The sequence below is a fragment of the Talpa occidentalis genome, unplaced genomic scaffold, assembly GCF_014898055.3.
Source record: "Talpa occidentalis isolate TD23 unplaced genomic scaffold, MPIMG_talOcc4v2.1 talOcc4.7, whole genome shotgun sequence".
Taxonomy (NCBI): Eukaryota; Metazoa; Chordata; class Mammalia; order Eulipotyphla; family Talpidae; genus Talpa; species Talpa occidentalis.
In genome coordinates, this window is record NW_023605083.1 from 134,697,617 (window position 1) to 134,703,382 (window position 5,766).

Genomic DNA, 5,766 nt, shown 5'->3' on the forward strand with positions numbered 1-5,766 from the left:
ACGTGTCACGGAGACATTTAAAGGCGCCGCGACCCCAGGCCCTCGCTGCCGGCCCCCGGAAGGCCTGGGCGGCTTTAAGAGGCGGGGCTAGCTTCGGCCCCCGCTCCCTGGACCCGCCCCAGCCGCTCGACGCACCCGCTACGTCACCTCCCCGCCCCTGGGTCCGGCCAGCTACGCGGTGACGCAAACACGCAGAGCGGGAGACGCTCCGCCCCCTGAGCCAGCGCCAGCGAATTCCCGCAGAGCACGTGGGGCGCCCGCTTCCGGGTCCGGCGGGGGGCGCGGAGCGGGTTGCGCGGGGCGGGGGCGCGGGGGCGCGGGGCGGGGGGCGCGGGGCGCGGGGCAGGGGGCGCGGGGTTCGGGGTGCGGGCCTGGCCTGGCCTCCCCTCCAGGGCCTTCGGTCGCCAGACGCCGGCGGGCAGAGGGCCCCGGGGGCAGGGGTGCGCGGGGGGCTGGCGTCGGACCCCTGCGGAGTGGGGGCCGCCCCCGCCCCCCGGACCCCGACCCGGTCCGCGGTGCCCGCGGACCACCCCGTGGGGAGGGAGGGCGCGGCCTCTGGGGCAGGCCCTCGACCTCCCCGGCCGGCCGCCCTCCTCCGTGCAGCCGGGGAGCGCGCGGCCGACCCCGTGTCCGGGGAGAGAGGCTGTCGTGGGAGCGCAGCCCACCTAGCGGTCATTACGGGGTCCGGGTGTTTGGGGGACAGACAACAGGCCGGGCAGCTCTGTAAGAATCTCAGCTCAGAGCTTTAGGTTACGAGGCGCCCCTGGCCAGAATCACTCTCGGCCCTAAAACAGTGATTCAGAGAATGTTCCTGCTGATCCGGGCCTGACGGGGGGTATCAATAACTGATTAAAAGTGGGAGACAACCTATGAAGCTGTCCGCAGCCGGGGAGCCACCCACACTGCCCGGCTGACCTCTTCTCTCTGGCCGGCTGCTCCCCTCAGCAGTGGACTTCAGTCAATCTGCCTGTTCTGCTCCCCGCTCTGTCTCTGGTGAATCCTCTCACCCCCCGCACCTCTGGCCTGCACCCCAGCTCTTGTATGCATAGATAAATCATTTTTAAAAAATGAAAGTGGGAGCAGGTGAGGAGGGAGCAATGGAGGCTCACGACTGGCTGGAGAGCCACGGGCTGGTGACCAGAGATGCATTTTATCCCAGATTTGCCCAAATTAACCCGTTGCTTCTGACATTTAACTAACTCAGATCACTGTGTCTTCTGATTGAAGAACGGCCTCCTGCGGATCTTTGCTGCTTCTAAGAACAGAACCCCGTATCTGCGCCCACTGCTGCTATGTGCTGGCAACCCCACAGAAAGATTCCCATTGACATAAGAAATGGAGCAGCCCAGGTCCCTATGGGCAGTGGATTCAGTGAGATCTGCCAGGCTCTTAAGTTTGGAGCCTTTAGCTCAGGGCCTCAGGGGTAACCCCCCTGAAATTATTAGGAGTTGACAAAGGCCTTGCCTGAAAGGTAGAGAATGTAACCTGAGACCTAGCGGGTGGGAGCCTTTGGCCAAATCCCACTCTTAGGGAAGCCTTGGGGGGGCGGGGTGTCTCCTCAGATGGGTTCACTTAGGCCAGTCAGTCTTTCCCAAGGTGCTCATCTCTGCTCAGGTCAGCAGAGAAAGGCAATTTAAAACCCCTATGGGCACCATCTCACACTCCCTAGAAGGCTAAGATTTTAAAACACGTTGGCGAGACTGCAGAGCAGGCCGACTCGGGAAGGCTTCTGGGAGAGTTAAGATGATGCAACCAGGGCCTCCCCAGTGGCGCAGCGGTTGAGCGCTGGGTTGCGAAGCTGCCCGCAGCCTCCGCAGAGCTGGTTCGATCCCCAGCTGCTCCCCGGCCACCGGAGGAGGGTCCCACATGGCGCGCAGACCTCTCCTGCCGCCCGCTGCTCCCCTCAGCAGTGTACTTCGGTCCTTCTGCCTGCTCTGCTCCCCGCTCTGGCTCTGGTGAATTCTCTCACCCTCCCGCGCTTCTGACTGTACCCAGTGCTTGTATAAATAAATAAATAAATCTTTAAAAAAAAAAAAAAAAAAAAAAAAAGATGATGCAACCATTTGGAAAACAATTGTTTCCTTCAACGCTGTTGCTACACCTGCCTGTTGTCGGCAAATTCCAGATGTGTGGCAAATTCCAGATGTGTGATGAAGGCCGCTCTCCCCAAGGTCCTTGCAATTCTGGATCCGGAAGTGCCTCCTGGGCATCTCCCTGAAGGTGGTGGAGTACCTCACGCTTGCCAGGCCCAGAAACAGGCGCGCCCCACCCTTCCCTAGGTGCCTGGCCTTTTCTGCCTCATGGCCCACTTGGGCTGGTGCTGGAGCATAGATCGGGTCCTGGCCCTGGTTTTCAGCCATTTCCCAGGTGGGTGGGCCACTAGGGGCATGAGTGGCCAGACCGGGGGCCAGGCCAGGGCCCCTCACTCCCTCTGCTTGGAGTTTCTGGAGGTAGCCTGAGCTGCTGAGATGGAAGTGGTTCCAACCCCACCCCACCCACCCCCATTTTAAAGGCTGTGCTCCTGGTTGAGCCCAGACTGGTACTAACAATAAGCCCAGCATCCATTCGCCTGGCTGGCACCTTGGGCTCCTCTGTAAACCGTCGATCAATAAACTCAAATTTTATTTCCCAAACACTCCTTAACACCATCCCTTCCCCTTCCAGTTACCCCTGTGAAGCCTCTTCCGTCATCACCTGTGTAATAGTCAAGTCCCTTCCTCAGACTGCCAAGCAGAGTGATGTTTCAAAGCACACCCGAGCACGTTGCACATCTGAAGCACTTCCCTGGCCTCAGAAGCTGGTGGGAACACCAAGGTCCTTGGCATGGCCTCCAATGGCTTCTGGATACTGCTCCTGTCTGCCTTTCCCCTTCATGCCCAGCCACTCCTACCCTGAATTCCAGAGCTAACCTGAGTGACCCCACCCTCCAGCACCACCCCAGTCAGGCTATCTGCTCCAGGCTCCAGCTGATATTTGGCTTAAAATTCCCTTTCCCATTTGCCCCTCAAGCCTTAGCTTGGACACCACCCTCTCCAAAAAGTCCTCCTGGATTCTTTCCGTTCCTGACTCGGGCTGTCCTGCACATCCCACTGACGTTCAATTGGAATGCTCTGTGGACTTCTCCCTCCAACCACCACGATTCTCAAGATCCAGCACCTCGACCTATTCATCTGTGTGCTCTGGCATGGTGCCTCGGAGGCGCTCTGTGGAGAAATGTAGGGGACACCCAACCCAATGGAAAGCAAAACACTCAGGGCATTTGACAACTGAATAAGCTCTAAACCCTAAAAGAGGGCCTCCCGGGTGGCGCAAGGGTTAAGATGCAACCTATGAAGCTGTCCGCAGCCACTGCAGCATGAGTTCCATTCCTGGCCAGCCAGGGAGCTACCCACATGGCGCAGCAGACCTCTCCTGACTCGCCTGCTGCTCCCCTCAGCAGTGTACTTCGGTCGATCTGCCTGTTCTGCTCCCCACTCTGTCTCTGGTGAATCCTCTTACCCCCCGCACCTCTGGCCTGTACCCCAGCTCTTGTATGCATAAATAAATAAATCTTTTAAAAAATCCTAAAAGAGAAAGCTAGAGAAACCCTGAAGATAAAAGAACAATATCTTCTAAATTTAAAAAAAAAAAAATCAATGAATCCCATTATAACTTAAGAAAAAAGGTGCATAACAGGTGAACAGTGCTGCTGCCCAGGAGGCCCCTGGGGGCTAGGGCGGCTCCCTGCCTCGGAGGTCAAGGGCCAATGCACTTGTCCCTTGCCCGGCCCCAAGCCTCGGAAGGCCAATGTCTGTGCCCCACTCTGGAGACCCGCGGTGCCTGTAGTCCCAGCTCCCTGTGAGTTCGCGGTCCTATGAGCTGCTTCTGCTGGGACTTTGACCACAACATTTTCCAATTTCTAGAAACTGCCAAGACTCAAGCCCTGGTCTGGTGGGACTTACCTACAACAGCCGAACGACGGGTCCCCAGAGCCGGTGCTGGACGTGGCCCACGTGGCGCTCACTTTTTTGTGGATGAAGTTGGTAGCCAACTGGCCTTGACTTGGCACTGGCCATGGTCACGTGCCTGCCTGTCTGTCCCCTCTTTATAAAGACCACCCCACATAGGTGCTGCGTGAGACAGCTGAGTGGTCAACAATCAATCGCATTCCCACCTGCTGACCCCAGAACGTTCACAGGCCTGGGGGCCGCCTGGGGGCCTCGCATGGCCTGCTCCCCTCCATCCCACCACCCCAGAATTCACATTTGTCTTGAGCTGTCTTCGCAAGGTCGCTGGCGTGGGCGGTCCCTCCCCAGGCCCGTGCTTTGTAACAGTTCCTCGAGCCAGGCCCTTCTGCCCAAAGGCGCTGTGTATCTGTTTGGCCTTGGGGACTAAATGACAGGAAGGAACTTTTCGAGAGTGTCCGAGACTGCCTTCAATTCCAGCACCATGTTGCTTTTGGACCCCGCCTGCCACTGTCCAGTGGCCAAGGAGAGTCTGGGCTGCCTGGGGGTGGTGGGGGGGGGCCAGCAGGAGCTGCCTGCAGTGGGCAGAAGGGCGTCTGGCCTCTCGTGGACTGTGTTAGCTATGACTGGAGTGGCGCAGGAGTTCCTTAGCTATCTGGGAGCAAGTCCCTGGGCTGGGGGTGGGTCGCCATTAGGACATGGCCAGGACCGGCCTGCAAAGCCTGGGAATCTGGATTTTGGGAGGGTCCTCCCTGTGCCCTCAGAGGATGGCTCCCTTCGATTACGCAGGGTGCTGTTTTCTTCCTGGGAGTCTGGAATCTTGCCCCATTCAGAGTGAGAGTGATGGTGCCCATTGGAGCCCCTGGGCTGGGCCTGGGGAGCTCACCTGGGTAGGATCTTCGGGGTCTGGATCTGGCGTGCAGGTGCCATTTGGTGATTGGGCTGCAAATAAATCTTGGCTTTTTAACTTTGTTCCCAGGGATGTTGGCAGCTGTACCCGCTGGCACCCACCCCCAAGTCCTGGGAACACCACCCTTTCTCTGATTTCCACCCTAACCTGACACCCGCACCTACAGACTCTGATTTGGATTTGTTTCCTGGCCTTGGAATATCCCTCCCAAGTGCTGCAGAGAGTGAGTGCACAGGTCATGTTTTGGGGTGTCCCTGACACCCCCACAGCTGAGCTGCTCCTTGAAGGAGAAAATCTGCTACTGGAGCTCAAGGATCCGTAGATTTCAGCCCTGAGGTGGGTCAGCTCAAACTTGACCCCGAGGCTAAAGCACCTGAACTTTAATGCAAATCATCATAATGAAATTGACCCCCTAAACTATCTGTAGAGCAAGCTGCCCTGTCCCTTAGGCAGCCCAGGCTGGGGGGGGGTGTAGGAGGACCCTCCCCTCCCATCCCCTCCCCTCCCCTCTCTTCCCCATCCCCCTCCCGACTCCACTCACGTCTTCCTTGGCCAGGAAGCCTGGCGGCCACTGGCTACCCACCTCCTCATGTCTTCCACCGAAGACTGAGGGGCGATGGTGGGTCTGGGGGGCCTCTGGCCCATGTCACTACCCCACCGGGGTCTTCAAGCTGCTTTAAAATTGTCAAGATGAAGGAAATTCGGATAATCATCGAAACCGGACCATGGATGTGTGGGGTTTGCTAGATTGTCCTCTGGGTTTTTGTGTCTGTAAATTTCCAGAATGAGTTGTTTTTAAGTCACTTTTCAAAAAAAGATTTAGGGCCTCCCCGGTGGCGCAGTGGCTTGAGCGCAGAGCTGTGAAGCTGTCCGCAGCCTCTGCAGCGCAGATTCGATTCCAGGCTGGCCAGG